Source organism: Scyliorhinus canicula, chromosome 13 (genome assembly GCF_902713615.1).
Source record: "Scyliorhinus canicula chromosome 13, sScyCan1.1, whole genome shotgun sequence".
Taxonomy (NCBI): domain Eukaryota; kingdom Metazoa; phylum Chordata; class Chondrichthyes; order Carcharhiniformes; family Scyliorhinidae; genus Scyliorhinus; species Scyliorhinus canicula.
The window spans coordinates 138,919,896-138,935,603 of NC_052158.1; the positions used below are offsets into that span (position 1 = coordinate 138,919,896).

At 63.3% G+C, this 15,708-nt stretch overlaps 1 protein-coding gene across 3 annotated transcripts in view; it reads left to right on the top strand.

Moving 5' to 3' along the window:
- trpc1 (transient receptor potential cation channel, subfamily C, member 1) overlaps positions 1-15,708 on the top strand; it is a 123,156-nt gene that overhangs the window by 805 nt on the left and 106,643 nt on the right. The gene's annotated exons all lie outside the window — the stretch shown is intronic.

The window sequence follows — 15,708 nt, forward strand, 5'->3', positions numbered from 1 at the left end:
GTGAGTGTGCCCTGGCTGGGTGTGTGTGTGCCCTGGCTGGGTGTGTGTGTGCCCTGGCTGGGTGTGTGTGTGCCCTGGCTGGGTGTGAGTGTGCCCTGGCTGGGTGTGAGTGTGCCCTGGCTGGGTGTGTGTGTGTGTGTGCCCTGGCTGGGTGTGTGTGTGTGTGTGCCCTGGCTGGCTGGGTGTGAGTGTGCCCTGGCTGGGTGTGAGTGTGCTCTGGCTGGGTGTGAGTGTGCCCTGGCTGGGTGTGTGTGTGTGTGTGCCCTGGCTGGGTGTGTGTGTGCCCAGGCTGGGTGTGTGTGTGTGTGTGCCCTGGCTGGGTGTGAGTGTGCCCTGGCTGGGTGTGTGTGTGCCCTGGCTGGGTGTGAGTGTGCCCTGGCTGGCTGGGTGTGAGTGTTCCCTGGCTGGGTGTGAGTGTGCCCTGGCTGGGTGTGAGTATGCCCTGGCTGGGTGTGTGTGTGCCCTGGCTGGGTGACTGTGTGCCCTGGCTGGGTGTGTGTGTGCCCTGGCTGGGTGTGAGTGTACCCAGGCTGGGTGTGAGTGTGCCCTGGCTGGGTGTGTGTGCGCCCTGGCTGGGTGACTGTGTGCCCTGGCTGGGTGTGTGTGTGCCCTGGCTGGGTGTGGGTGTGCCCTGGCTGGGTGTGGGTGTGCCCTGGCTGGGTGTGGGTGTGCCCTGGCTGGGTGTGAGTGTGCCCTGGCTGGGTGTGAGTGTGCCCTGGCTGGGTGTGAGTGTGCCCTGGCTGGGTGTGTGTGTGCCCTGGCTGGGTGTGTGTGTGCCCTGGCTGGGTGTGGGTGTGCCCTGGCTGGGTGTGAGTGTGCCCTGGCTGGGTGTGAGTGTGCCCTGGCTGGGTGTGTGTGTGTGTGTGCCCTGGCTGGGTGTGTGTGTGTGTGTGCCCTGGCTGGCTGGGTGTGAGTGTGCCCTGGCTGGGTGTGAGTGTGCTCTGGCTGGGTGTGAGTGTGCCCTGGCTGGGTGTGTGTGTGTGTGTGCCCTGGCTGGGTGTGTGTGTGCCCAGGCTGGGTGTGTGTGTGTGTGTGCCCTGGCTGGGTGTGAGTGTGCCCTGGCTGGGTGTGTGTGTGCCCTGGCTGGGTGTGAGTGTGCCCTGGCTGGCTGGGTGTGAGTGTGCCCTGGCTGGGTGTGAGTGTGCCCTGGCTGGGTGTGAGTATGCCCTGGCTGGGTGTGTGTGTGCCCTGGCTGGGTGACTGTGTGCCCTGGCTGGGTGTGTGTGTGCCCTGGCTGGGTGTGAGTGTACCCAGGCTGGGTGTGAGTGTGCCCTGGCTGGGTGTGTGTGCGCCCTGGCTGGGTGACTGTGTGCCCTGGCTGGGTGTGTGTGTGCCCTGGCTGGGTGTGAGTGTGCCCTGGCTGGGTGTGTGTGCGCCCTGGCTGGGTGTGTGTGCCCTGGCTGGGTGTGATTGTGCCCTGGCTGGCTGGGTGTGTGTGTGCCCTGGCTGGGTGTGAGTGTGCCCTGGCTGGGTGTGTGTGTGCCCTGGCTGGGTGTGAGTGAGCCCTGGCTGGGTGAGTGTGTGCCATGGCTGGCTGGCTGGGTGTGTGTGTGCCCTGGCTGGGTGTGTGTGTGCCCTGGCTGGGTGTGTGTGTGCCCTGGCTGGGTGTGAGTGTGCCCTGGCTGGGTGTGAGTGTGCCCTGGCTGGGTGTGAGTGAGCCCTGGCTGGGTGAGTGTGTGCCATGGCTGGGTGTGTGTGTGCCCTGGCTGGCTGGGTGTGTGCCCTGGCTGGGTGTGAGTGCGCCCTGGCTGGGTGTGAGTGCGCCCTGGCTGGGTGTGTGTGCCTTGGCTGGGTGAGTGTGTGCCCTGGCTGGGTGTGTGTGTGCCCTGGCTGGGTGTGTGTGTGCCCTGGCTGGGTGTGAGTGTGCCCAGGCTGGCTGGGTGTGTGTGTGCCCTGGCTGGGTGTGTGTGTGCCCTGGCTGGGTGTGTGTGCCCTGGCTGGGTGTGTGTGCCCTGGCTGGGTGTGTGTGTGCCCTGGCTGGGTGTGTGTGTGCCCTGGCTGGGTGTGTGTGTGCCCTGGCTGGGTGAGTGTGTGCCCTGGCTGGGTGTGTGTGTGCCCTGGCTGGGTGAGTGTGTGCCCTGGCTGGGTGTGTGTGTGCCCTGGCTGGGTGAGTGTGTGCCCTGGCTGGGTGTGAGTGTGCCCTGGCTGGCTGGGTGTGTGTGTGCCCTGGCTGGGTGAGTGTGTGTGTGCCCTGACTGGGTGTGTGTGTGTGCCCTGGCTGGGTGGGTGTGTGTGTGCCCTGGCTGGGTGGGTGTGTGTGTGCCCTGACTGGGTGTGTGTGTGTGCCCTGGCTGGGTGTGTGTGTGTGTGCCCTGACTGGGTGTGTGTGTGTGCCCTGGCTGGGTGGGTGTGTGTGTGCCCTGGCTGGGTGGGTGTGTGTGTGCCCTGACTGGGTGTGTGTGTGTGCCCTGGCTGGGTGTGTGTGTGTGCCCAGGCTGGGTGGGTGTGTGCCCTGGCTGGGTGTGTGTGTGCCCTGGCTGGCTGGGTGTGAGTGTGCCCTGGCTGGGTGTGAGTGTGCCCTGGCTGGGTGTGTGTGTGCCCAGGCTGGGTGTGTGTGTGCCCTGGCTGGGTGGGTGTGTGTGTGCCCAGGCTGGGTGGGTGTGTGCCCTGGCTGGGTGTGTGCCCAGGCTGGGTGTGTGCCCAGGCTGGGTGTGTGTGTGCCCTGGCTGGGTGTGAGTGCGCCCTGGCTGGGTGTGTGTGTGCCCTGGCTGGGTGTGTGTGTGCCCTGGCTGGGTGTGTGTGTGCCCTGGCTGGGTGTGTGTGTGCCCTGGCTGGGTGTGAGTGTGCCCTGGCTGAGTGTGAGTGTGCCCTGGCTGAGTGTGAGTGTGCCCTGGCTGGGTGTGTGTGCGCCCTGGCTGGGTGTGAGTGTGCCCTGGCTGGCTGGGTGTGTGTGCCCTGGCTGGGTGTGAGTGTGCCCTGGCTGGCTGGGTGTGTGTGTGCCCTGGCTGGGTGTGAGTGTGCCCTGGCTGGGTGTGAGTGTGCCCTGGCTGGGTGTGAGTGTGCCCTGGCTGGGTGTGTGTGCCCTGGCTGGGTGTGTGTGTGCCCTGGCTGGGTGTGTGTGTGCCCTGGCTGGGTGTGTGTGTGCCCTGGCTGGGTGTGTGTGTGCCCTGGCTGGGTGTGTGTGTGCCCTGGCTGGGTGTGAGTGTGCCCTGGCTGGGTGTGAGTGTGCCCTGGCTGGGTGTGTGTGCCCTGGCTGGGTGTGTGTGTGCCCTGGCTGGGTGTGTGTGTGCCCTGGCTGGGTGTGAGTGTGCCCTGGCTGGGTGTGTGTGTGCCCTGGCTGGCTGGGTGTGAGTGTGCCCTGGCTGGGTGTGTGTGTGCCCTGGCTGGCTGGGTGTGTGTATGCCCTGGCTGGCTGGGTGTGTGTGTGCCCTGGCTGGGTGTGTGTGTGCCCTGGCTGGCTGGGTGTGTGTGAGCCCTGGCTGGGTGTGTGTGTGCCCTGGCTGGGTGTGAGTGTGCCCTGGCTGGGTGTGTGTGTGCCCTGGCTGGGTGTGAGTGTGCCCTGGCTGGGTGTGTGTGTGCCCTGGCTGGCTGGGTGTGAGTGTGCCCTGGCTGGCTGGGTGTGTGCCCTGGCTGGGTGTGGGTGTGCCCTGGCTGGGTGTGAGTGTGCCCTGGCTGGGTGTGAGTGTGCCCTGGCTGGGTGTGTGCCCTGGCTGGGTGTGAGTGCGCCCTGGCTGGGTGTGAGTGTGCCCTGGCTGGATGTGAGTGTGCCCTGGCTGGGTGTGGGTGTGCCCTGGCTGGATGTGAGTGTGCCCTGGCTGGGTGTGTGTGTGCGCCCTGGCTGGGTGGGTGAGTGTGCCCTGGCTGGGTGTGAGTGTGCCCTGGCTGGGTGTGTGTGTGCCCTGGCTGGATGTGAGTGTGCCCTGGCTGGCTGGGTGTGTGTGTGCCCTGGCTGGGTGTGAGTGTGCCCTGGCTGGGTGTGAGTGTGCCCTGGCTGGGTGTGTGCCCTGGCTGGATGTGAGTGTGCCCTGGCTGGCTGGGTGTGTGTGTGCCCTGGCTGGGTGTGAGTGTGCCCTGGCTGGGTGTGAGTGTGCCCTGGCTGGGTGTGTGCCCTGGCTGGGTGTGTGTGTGCCCTGGCTGGGTGTGAGTGTGCCCTGGCTGGGTGTGTGTGTGCCCTGGCTGGGTGTGTGTGTGCCCTGGCTGGGTGTGTGCCCTGGCTGGGTGTGTGTGTGTGTGCCGAGCCTGGGTGTGTGTGTGCCCTGTCTTGGTGAGTGTGTGCCCTGGCTGGGTGTGAGTGTGCCCTGGCTGGGTGTGAGTGTGCCCTGGCTGGGTGAGTGTGCCCTGGCTGGGTGTGTGTGTGCCCTGGCTGGGTGTGAGTGCGCCCTGGCTAGGTGTGTGTGTGCCCTGGCTGGGTGTGTGTGTGCCCTGGCTGGGTGTGTGTGTGCCCTGGCTGGGTGTGTGTGTGCCCTGGCTGGGTGTGTGTGTGCCCTGGCTGGGTGTGTGTGTGCCCTGGCTGGGTGTGTGTGTGCCCTGGCTGGGTGTGAGTGTGCCCAGACTGGGTGTGAGTGTGCCCTGGCTGGGTGTGTGTGTGCCCTGGCTGGGTGTGAGTGTGCCCTGGCTGGGTGTGAGTGTGCCCTGACTGGGTGTGAGTGTGCCCTGACTGGGTGTGAGTGTGCCCAGACTGGGTGTGAGTGTGCCCTGGCTGGGTGTGTGTGTGCCCTGGCTGGGTGTGAGTGTGCCCAGACTGGGTGTGAGTGTGCCCTGGCTGGGTGTGAGTGTGCCCTGGCTGGGTGTGTGTGTGCCCTGGCTGGGTGTGAGTGTGCCCAGACTGGGTGTGTGTGTGCCCTGGCTGGGTGTGTGTGTGCCCTGGCTGGGTGTGTGTGTGCCCTGGCTGGGTGTGTGTGTGCCTTGGCTGGGTGTGTGTGTGCCCTGGCTGGGTGTGTGTGTGCCCTGGCTGGGTGTGTGTGTGCCCTGGCTGGGTGTGAGTGTGCCCTGGCTGGCTGGGTGTGTGTGTGCCCTGGCTGGGTGTGTGTGTGCCCTGGCTGGGTGTGTGTGCGCCCTGGCTGGGTGTGAGTGTGCCCTGGCTGGGTGTGTGTGTGCGCCCTGGCTGGGTGTGTGTGTGCCCTGGCTGGGTGAGTGTGCCCTGGCTGGGTGAGTGTGTGCCCTGGCTGGGTGAGTGTGCCCTGGCTGGCTGGGTGTGAGTGTGCCCTGGCTGGGTGTGTGTGTGCCCTGGCTGGGTGGGTGTGTGTGTGCCCAGGCTGGGTGTGTGTGTGCCCTGGCTGGGTGTGTGTGTCCCCTGGCTGGGTGTGTGTGTCCCCTGGCTGGGTGTGTGTGTGCCCTGGCTGGGTGTGTGTGTCCCCTGGCTGGGTGTGTGTGTGTGTGCCCAGGCTGGGTGTGAGTGTGCCCTGGCTGGGTGTGTGTGTCCCCTGGCTGGGTGTGTGTGTGTGTGCCCAGGCTGGGTGTGAGTGTGCTCTGGCTGGGTGTGTGTGTCCCCTGGCTGGGTGTGTGTGTGCCCTGGCTGGGTGTGTGTGTCCCCTGGCTGGGTGTGTGTGTGCCCTGGCTGGGTGTGTGTGTCCCCTGGCTGGGTGTGTGTGTGCCCTGGCTGGGTGTGAGTGTGCTCTGGCTGGGTGTGTGTGTCCCCTGGCTGGGTGTGTGTGTGCCCTGGCTGGGTGTGTGTGTGCCCTGGCTGGGTGTGAGTGTGCCCTGGCTGGGTGAGTGTGTGCCCAGGCTGGGTGTGTGTGTGCCCTGGCTGGGTGTGTGTGCCCTGGCTGGCTGGGTGTGTGTGCCCTGGCTGGGTGTGAGTGTGCCCTGGCTGGGTGTGAGTGTGCCCTGGCTGGGTGTGTGTGTGCCCTGGCTGGGTGTGTGTGTGCCCTGGCTGGGTGTGTGTGCGCCCTGACTGGGTGTGTGTGTGCCCTGGCTGGGTGAGTGCGCCCTGGCTGGGTGAGTGTGTGTGCCCTGGCTGGGTGTGAGTGTGCCCTGGCTGGGTGTGAGTGTGCCCTGGCTGGGTGTGAGTGTGCCCTGGCTGGGTGTGTGTGTGCCCAGGCTGGGTGGGTGTGTGTGTGCCCTGGCTGGGTGTGTGTGTGCCCAGGCTGGGTGGGTGTGTGTGTGCCCTGGCTGGGTGTGTGTGTGCCCTGGCTGGGTGTGTGTGTGTGTGCCCAGGCTGGCTGGGTGTGTGTGTGCCCTGGCTGGGTGTGTGTGTGCCCTGGCTGGGTGTGTGTGTGCCCTGGCTGGGTGAGTGTGCCCTGACTGGGTGTGTGTGTGTGTGCCCAGGCTGGGTGGGTGTGTGTGTGCCCTGGCTGGGTGTGTGTGTGCCCTGGCTGGGTGTGTGTGTGCCCTGACTGGGTGTGTGTGTGCCCTGGCTGGGTGTGTGTGTGCCCTGGCTGGGTGTGTGTGTGCCCTGGCTGGGTGAGTGTGCCCTGGCTGGGTGTGTGTGTACACTGGCTGGGTGTGTGTGTGTGCGCCCTGGCTGGGTGTGTGTGTGCCCTGGCTGTGTGTGTGTGTGTGCCCTGGCTGGGTGAGTGTGCCCTGGCTGGGTGAGTGTGCCCTGGCTGGGTGTGTGTGTACACTGGCTGGGTGTGTGTGTGCCCTGGCTGGCTGGGTGTGAGTGTGCCCTGGCTGGGTGTGTGTGTGTGCCCTGGCTGGGTGTGAGTGTGCGCCCTGGCTGGGTGTGTGTGTGTGCCCTGGCTGGGTGTGAGTGTGCGCCCTGGCTGGGTGTGTGTGTGCCCTGGCTGGGTGTGAGTGTGCCCTGGCTGGGTGTGTGTGTGCGCCCTGGCTGGGTGTGTGTGTGCGCCCTGGCTGGGTGTGTGTGTGCGCCCTGGCTGGGTGTGTGTGCGCCCTGGCTGGGTAAGTGTGTGCCCTGGCTGTGTGTGTGTGTGCCCTGGCTGTGTGTGTGTGCCCTGGCTGTGTGTGTGTGTGCCCTGGCTGGGTAAGTGTGTGCCCAGGCTGGGTGTGTGTGTGCCCTGGCTGTGTGTGTGTGTGCCCTGGCTGTGTGTGTGTGTGTGCCCTGGCTGTGTGTGTGTGTGCCCTGGCTGTGTGTGTGTGTGCCCTGGCTGTGTGTGTGTGTGTGCCCTGGCTGGGTGTGTGTGTCCCCTGGCTGTGTGTGTGTGTGCCCTGGCTGTGTGTGTGTGTGCCCTGGCTGTGTGTGTGTGTGTGCCCTGGCTGTGTGTGTGTGTGTGCCCTGGCTGGGTGAGTGTGCCCTGGCTGGGTGAGTGTGCCCTGGCTGGGTGTGTGTGTGTGCCCTGGCTGGGTGAGTGTGCCCTGGCTGGGTGAGTGTGCCCTGGCTGGGTGTGTGTGTGTGCCCTGGCTGGGTGAGTGTGCCCTGGCTGTGTGTGTGTGTGTGCCCTGGCTGGGTGAGTGTGCCCTGGCTGGGTGAGTGTGCCCTGGCTGTGTGTGTGTGTGTGCCCTGGCTGGGTGAGTGTGCCCTGGCTGGGTGAGTGTGCCCTGGCTGGGTGTGTGTGTGCGCCCTGGCTGGGTGTGTGTGCGCCCTGGCTGGGTAAGTGTGTGCCCTGGCTGGGTAAGTGTGCGCCCTGGCTGTGTGTGTGTGTGCCCTGGCTGTGTGTGTGTGCCCTGGCTGTGTGTGTGTGTGCCCTGGCTTGGTGTGTGTGTGCCCTGGCTGTGTGTGTGTGTGCCCTGGCTGTGTGTGTGTGTGTGCCCTGGCTGGGTGTGTGTGTCCCCTGGCTGTGTGTGTGTGTGCCCTGGCTGTGTGTGTGTGTGTGCCCTGGCTGTGTGTGTGTGTGTGCCCTGGCTGGGTGAGTGTGCCCTGGCTGGGTGAGTGTGCCCTGGCTGGGTGTGTGTGTACACTGGCTGGGTGTGTGTGTGCCCTGGCTGGCTGGGTGTGAGTGTGCCCTGGCTGGGTGTGTGTATGCCCTGGCTGGGTGTGTGTGTGTGTGCCCTGGCTGGCTGGGTGTGAGTGTGCCCTGGCTGGGTGTGTGTGTGTGCCCTGGCTGGGTGTGTGTGTGTGTGCCCTGGCTGGGTGTGTGTATGCCCTGGCTGGGTGTGTGTGTGCCCAGGCTGGGTGTGAGTGCCCAGGCTGGGTGGGTGTGTGTGCCCTGGCTGGGTGTGAGTGTGCCCTGGCTGGGTGTGAGTGTGCGCCCTGGCTGGGTGTGAGTGTGCGCCCTGGCTGGGTGTGAGTGTGCGCCCTGGCTGGGTGTGTGTGTGTGTGCCCTGGCTGGGTGTGTGTGTGTGTGCCCTGGCTGGGTGTGTGTATGCCCTGGCTGGGTGTGTGTGTGCCCAGGCTGGGTGTGAGTGCCCAGGCTGGGTGGGTGTGTGTGCCCTGGCTGGGTGTGAGTGTGCCCTGGCTGGCTGGGTGTGTGTGCGCCCTGGCTGGGTGAGTGTGTGTGTGCCCAGGCTGGGTGGGTGTGTGTGTGCCCAGGCTGGCTGGGTGAGTGTGTGCCCAGGCTGGCTGGGTGTGTGTGCGCCCTGGCTGGGTGTGTGTGCCCTGGCTGGGTGTGTGTGTGCCCTGGCTGGGTGTGTGTGCCCTGGCTGGGTGAGTGTGTGTGTGCCCTGGCTGGGTGAGTGTGTGTGTGCCCAGGCTGGGTGGGTGTGTGTGTGCCCTGGCTGGCTGGGTGTGTGTGTGCCCTGGCTGGCTGGGTGTGTGTGCGCCCTGGCTGGGTGTGTGTGCCCTGGCTGGGTGTGTGTGCCCCCTGGCTGGGTGTGTGTGCCCTGGCTGGGTGAGTGTGTGTGTGCCCTGGCTGGGTGTGTGTGCCCCCTGGCTGGGTGTGTGTGCCCTGGCTGGGTGTGTGTGTGCCCTGGCTGGGTGAGTGTGTGTGTGCCCAGGCTGGGTGGGTGTGTGTGTGCCCTGGCTGGGTGTGAGTGTGCCCTGTCTTGGTGAGTGTGTGCCCTGTCTTGGTGAGTGTGTGCCCTGTCTTGGTGAGTGTGTGCCCTGTCTTGGTGAGTGTGTGCCCTGTCTTGGTGAGTGTGTGTCCTGGCTGGGTGAGTGTGCACCCTGGCTGGGTGAGCGTGTGCCCTGGCTGGGTGAGCGTGTGCCCTGGCTGGGTGAGTGTGTGCCCTGGCTGGGTGAGTGTGCGCCCTCACTGGGTGAGTGTGTGCCCTGGCTGGGTGAGTGTGCACCCTGGCTGGGTGAGTGTGTGTCCTGGCTGGGTGAGTGTGCCCTGGCTGGGTGAGTGTGCGCCCTGGCTGGGTGAGTGTGCGCCCTGGCTGGGTGAGTGTGCGCCCTGGCTGGGTGAGCGTGTGCCCTGGCTGGGTGAGTGTGTGCCCTGTCTGCGTGAGTGTGCGCCCTGGCTGGGTGAGTGTGCGCCCTGTCTTGGTGAGTGTGCGCCCTGTCTTGGTGAGTGTGCGCCCTGGCTGGGTGAGTGTGTGCCCTGGCTGGGTGAGTGTGTGCCCTGGCTGGGTGAGTGTGCGCCCTGGCTGGGTGTGAGTGTGCCCTGTCTTGGTGAGTGTGTGCCCTGGCTGGGTGAGTGTGCGCCCTGGCTGGGTGAGTGTGCGCCCTGGCTGGCTGGGTGAGTGTGTGCCCTGGCTGGGTGTGTGTGTGCCCTGGCTGGGTGAGTGTGCGCCCTGGCTGGGTGAGCGTGCGCCCTGGCTGGGTGAGCGTGCGCCCTGGCTGGGTCAGTGTGTGCCCTGGCTGGGTGAATGTGTGCCCTGGCTGGGTGAATGTGCGCCCTGGCTGGGTGAGTGTGCGCCCTCACTGGGTGAGTGTGCGCCCTGGCTGCGTGAGTGTGCGCCTCACTGGGTGAGTGTGCGCCCTCACTGGGTGAGTGTGCGCCCTGGCTGCGTGAGTGTGTGCCCTGGCTGGGTGAGTGTGTGCCCTGGCTGGGTGAGTGTGCCCTGGCTGGGTGAGTGTGCCCTGGCTGGGTGAGTGTGCCCTGGCTGGGTGAGTGTGCGCCCTGGCTGGGTGAGTGTGCGCCCTGGCTGCGTGAGTGTGCGCCGTGGCTGGGTGAGTGTGCCCTGGCTGGGTGAGTGTGCCCTGGCTGGGTGAGTGTGCGCCCTGGCTGGGTGAGAGTGTGCCCTGGCTGGGTGAGCGTGCGCCCTGGCTGGGTGAGCGTGCGCCCTGGCTGGGTGAGTGTGCGCCCTGGCTGGGTGAGCGTGTGCCCTGGCTGGGTGAGTGTGTGCCCTGTCTGCGTGAGTGTGCGCCCTGGCTGGGTGAGTGTGCGCCCTGTCTTGGTGAGTGTGCGCCCTGTCTTGGTGAGTGTGCGCCCTGGCTGGGTGAGTGTGTGCCCTGGCTGGGTGAGTGTGTGCCCTGGCTGGGTGAGTGTGCGCCCTGGCTGGGTGTGAGTGTGCCCTGTCTTGGTGAGTGTGTGCCCTGGCTGGGTGAGTGTGCGCCCTGGCTGGGTGAGTGTGCGCCCTGGCTGGCTGGGTGAGTGTGTGCCCTGGCTGGGTGTGTGTGTGCCCTGGCTGGGTGAGTGTGCGCCCTGGCTGGGTGAGCGTGCGCCCTGGCTGGGTGAGCGTGCGCCCTGGCTGGGTCAGTGTGTGCCCTGGCTGGGTGAATGTGTGCCCTGGCTGGGTGAATGTGCGCCCTGGCTGGGTGAGTGTGCGCCCTCACTGGGTGAGTGTGCGCCCTGGCTGCGTGAGTGTGCGCCTCACTGGGTGAGTGTGCGCCCTCACTGGGTGAGTGTGCGCCCTGGCTGCGTGAGTGTGTGCCCTGGCTGGGTGAGTGTGTGCCCTGGCTGGGTGAGTGTGCCCTGGCTGGGTGAGTGTGCCCTGGCTGGGTGAGTGTGCCCTGGCTGGGTGAGTGTGCGCCCTGGCTGGGTGAGTGTGCGCCCTGGCTGCGTGAGTGTGCGCCGTGGCTGGGTGAGTGTGCCCTGGCTGGGTGAGTGTGCCCTGGCTGGGTGAGTGTGCGCCCTGGCTGGGTGAGAGTGTGCCCTGGCTGGGTGAGCGTGCGCCCTGGCTGGGTGAGCGTGCGCCCTGGCTGGGTGAGCGTGCGCCCTGGCTGGGTGAGTGTGCGCCCTGGCTGGGTGAGTGTGCGTCCTGGCTGGGTGAGTGTGCGCCCTGGCTGGGTGTGTGTGCCCCCTGGCTGGGTGTGTGTGCCCTGGCTGGGTGTGTGTGTGCCCTGGCTGGGTGAGTGTGTGTGTGCCCAGGCTGGGTGGGTGTGTGTGTGCCCTGGCTGGGTGTGAGTGTGCCCTGTCTTGGTGAGTGTGTGCCCTGTCTTGGTGAGTGTGTGCCCTGTCTTGGTGAGTGTGTGCCCTGTCTTGGTGAGTGTGTGCCCTGTCTTGGTGAGTGTGTGCCCTGGCTGGGTGAGTGTGCACCCTGGCTGGGTGAGCGTGTGCCCTGGCTGGGTGAGCGTGTGCCCTGGCTGGGTGAGTGTGTGCCCTGGCTGGGTGAGTGTGCGCCCTCACTGGGTGAGTGTGTGCCCTGGCTGGGTGAGTGTGCGCCCTGGCTGGGTGAGTGTGTGTCCTGGCTGGGTGAGTGTGCCCTGGCTGGGTGAGTGTGCGCCCTGGCTGGGTGAGTGTGCGCCCTGGCTGGGTGAGTGTGCGCCCTGGCTGGGTGAGCGTGTGCCCTGGCTGGGTGAGTGTGTGCCCTGTCTGCGTGAGTGTGCGCCCTGGCTGGGTGAGTGTGCGCCCTGTCTTGGTGAGTGTGCGCCCTGTCTTGGTGAGTGTGCGCCCTGGCTGGGTGAGTGTGTGCCCTGGCTGGGTGAGTGTGTGCCCTGGCTGGGTGAGTGTGCGCCCTGGCTGGGTGTGAGTGTGCCCTGTCTTGGTGAGTGTGTGCCCTGGCTGGGTGAGTGTGCGCCCTGGCTGGGTGAGTGTGCGCCCTGGCTGGCTGGGTGAGTGTGTGCCCTGGCTGGGTGTGTGTGTGCCCTGGCTGGGTGAGTGTGCGCCCTGGCTGGGTGAGCGTGCGCCCTGGCTGGGTGAGCGTGCGCCCTGGCTGGGTGAGTGTGTGCCCTGGCTGGGTGAATGTGTGCCCTGGCTGGGTGAATGTGCGCCCTGGCTGGGTGAGTGTGCGCCCTCACTGGGTGAGTGTGCGCCCTGGCTGCGTGAGTGTGCGCCTCACTGGGTGAGTGTGCGCCCTCACTGGGTGAGTGTGCGCCCTGGCTGGGTGAGTGTGTGCCCTGGCTGGGTGAGTGTGTGCCCTGGCTGGGTGAGTGTGCCCTGGCTGGGTGAGTGTGCCCTGGCTGGGTGAGTGTGCCCTGGCTGGGTGAGTGTGCGCCCTGGCTGGGTGAGTGTGCGCCCTGGCTGCGTGAGTGTGCGCCGTGGCTGGGTGAGTGTGCCCTGGCTGGGTGAGTGTGCCCTGGCTGGGTGAGTGTGCGCCCTGGCTGGGTGAGAGTGTGCCCTGGCTGGGTGAGCGTGCGCCCTGGCTGGGTGAGCGTGCGCCCTGGCTGGGTGAGCGTGCGCCCTGGCTGGGTGAGTGTGCGCCCTGGCTGGGTGAGTGTGCGTCCTGGCTGGGTGAGTGTGCGCCCTGGCTGGGTGAGTGTGCGCCCTGGCTGCGTGAGTGTGTGCCATGGTTGGGTGAGTGTGCGCCCTGGCTGGGTGAGTGTGCGCCCTGGCTGGGTGAGTGTGCGCCCTGGCTGGGTGAGTGTGCGCCCTGGCTGGGTGAGTGTGCGCCCTGGCTGGGTGAGTGTGCGCCCTGGCTGGGTGAGTGTGCGCCCTGGCTGGATGAATGTGCGCCCTGGCTGGGTGAGTGTGCGCCCTGGCTGCGTGAGTGTGTGCCCTGGCTGCGTGAGTGTGTGCCCTGACTGGGTGAGTGTGCCCTGGCACATGATACCAAATTAGGTGGGAGGGTGAATTGTGACGAGGATGCAGGGATCTGGACAGGTTCGACGAGTGGGCAAACCAATGGCAGATGCAGGGTATAATTTGGATAAGTGTGAGGTTATTCATTTTGGAAGCAAAAACAGGAAGGCATAATAACTTACTACCTGAATGGTTGTAAATTGGGAGAGGGGAGTGTGCAGCGGGACCTGGGTGTCCTTGTGCACCATTCCCTGAAGGTAAGCATGCAGGTGCAGCAGGCGGTGAAGAAGGCTAATGGTATGTTGGCCTTCATTGCAAGAGGTTTCGAGTATAGAAGCAGGGATGTGTTGCTGCAATTGTACAGTGCCTTGGTGAGGCCACACTTGGAGTATTGTGTGCAGTTTTGGTCTCCTTCTCTGAGGAAGGATGTTGCTCTCGAGGGAGTGCAGTGAAGGTTTACCAGACCGATTCCAGGGATGGCGGGACTGTCATACGAGGAGAGATTGAGTAGGTTGGGATTGTTCTCGCTGGAGTTCAGAAGAATGAGGGGGATCTCAGAGACTTATAAAATTCTAACAGGACTAGACGGAGTAGATGCAGGGAAGATGTTACCAATGATAGGCGTGTCCCGAACCAGGGGGTCACAGCCTGAGGATTCAGGGTAAACCATTTCGGACAGAGATAAGGAGACACTTCTGCACACAAAGAGTGGTGAGCCTGTGGAATTCATTACCACGGGAAGTAGTTGATACTGAAACTTTGAATATATTCAAGAGGCGGCTGGATATAGCACTTGGGGAGAATGGGATCAAAGGTTATGGGGAGAAAGCAGGATTAGGCTATTGAGTTGGATGATCAGCCATGATCGTGATGAATGGCGGAGCAGGCTCAAAGGGCCAAAGGGCCTCCTCCTGCTCCTATCTTCTATGTATCTATGTCCTGGCTGGATGAGTGTGCCCTGGCTGAGGGCACCTCCTTCAGGGGACATTTGGGTGAGAGTCTATCACTGCCCACCATGTAGGTGCAAACCACACACGAGATTCCCGAGGAATTTGGTGTGTGTGTGTGTGTGTGTGTGTGTGTGTGTGTGTGTGTGTGTGTGTGTGGTGGTGTGTGGGGGGGGGGGGGGGGAGTAAATAATCTTGCTTTTTCATCCCAAAGCGATTCTCCCTCCCCTTCGCCCCCTGCAGCAGGGTGCTGCTTGTGAGTGCGGTAGGCAAGAAGACTGACAAATTAAAGCTTTTTGGATGATCGTCTTTGAACGCCAGCATTGAATGCTAGCCAGAAATGTGGCATCCAATGATGTATGTGTGTGTATATGATAACGTTGTGAACAGATTTGGCGTCAAACACCATTCTCTGCCTGTGTTTATGCAGTGGCAGTGATGAAGGGGTAGCATTGGAGTTCTGTGCATCTTTAAATCATGTTTTAATTCACAGTAAGCAGCTGAATAAACCATGTATTCTGGTTGGTACAATAATCCAATTGAAAGGTTCAGATATTATAAGTTAATTAGAGTACATCTTAACTGGCTTATCGTTGCGGAGATGTTGGGGTATTGGTAATGTAAATCCAGAGGCCTGGGCTATTACTCTGGCGTTACGGATTCAAATCCCACCAGTGCCGCTGGGGACGTTTAACATTCAATTAATATAAAGCTAGTTACTTGGCTAGTTCTCGCTAATGCCCTTCAGGGAAGGAAATCTGCTCAATCGTCCTGCTGTGGGCGACGTATGACTCCAGGTCCAGATGGCAATAGGCAGGGAGAAGGCGTGAACAGCAGGGAGAGTGGAAACTGGGATGGGAGGGCCCCAGACTGGAGACTGGGATGGGAGGTTCTGGGAGCAGGTTAGATCAGCGCGGGCGGAGAAATCAGTATGACAGTATGGGGGATGGGGGAACTCTGGGGTGGGGAGGGGGGGGGCGCCATGGATAGGGTGGGTGTTTGGGGACCAACGTGGTGGGGGGTGAGTGGAGCAGAGGATATGAGGAGTGGGGGTGGAACAGGGGATTTGGGGGAATGGGGTGGAGCAGCGCATATGGGGGGAGGGGTCTGGCGGGTCTGCCCTCTCTTCCCCACTGCTGTGGACATTATTTCAGGTTTAGTGTCCGGCTCTGGGTAACAGGTGCTGGATACGTTCGCCTTTTTCTGCTACAGATTTCACCAGTAACCAGGCATGCTGAGCATTCGTAAATTGTAGCCCCAAGCAACATTTAGTGACCAGCAGTTTGGTCTAAATCAGTGGTCTCCAACCTTTCAGCACAAGATCACTTTTAGAATTCAAATGCAGCACAAGATCTACTCCAATACTTTGACTTTACTGAAACTCCCAAAAATATACGCTGTGCCTAACACTCACCTATTCTTGCACACTGTGAGTGCTGTGAAGTCTGGGTTGTAGTTTGAGATGATCAGTCTCATACAGTCCATCAGATGGGCATCTGTGTGATGAGTGCGATTCTTGGACTTGGTGATTTTCATCTGGGAAAAAGCCACCTCACAGAGGTATGTGCAATCAAAGTAGGCCTTCACCATGAGTGTGCAGGATGTCAGGAGAGGGTACCTCTCTCTTTGCAAGCCCCCAAAGTCTTTGTCCCATGACCTAGATTTTGGCTCAATGTCATTTTACATGGTGGTGATTTCCACGCCAAGTTCACTGCTTTGTTCAAATACCTGCTGAGATTTCGCTGTGCATCTTGGAGGTCGCTGGCTCCTCGCTCGTCATTATGTCTTCACCCAGCTTATTCCAAGTTTAGACACTGCGAGAATCTCCTTGCCCCACTCTCACGGATTTTTGCCATGGTTCGGCAGGTAATGAGCTGATTGACTCGTCATTTTGTCTATTTGAGAACCCTGAGTCTCACGGATCTATGGCATGGTTCAGTAGCCAATGAGCTGATCCGCTCGTCATTTTGTCTTTCATGAGAATCCCGAGTCTCACAAATTTTTGACGTGGTTCGGCAGGCAACAACAATCAATTTTTCGAGACTCTGGGGTTGACCTGTCCATCGCAAGCGACTATTTGGAGACTGCGGGCCCAAATGCTTACCTCACAGGTAATTTCTCACAATGCATTACTCACAATCTTGTTCCATTCAGTGTACTGCAGAGAGTGTTAATCCAAGTACTCGGGGACCAACTTCTGC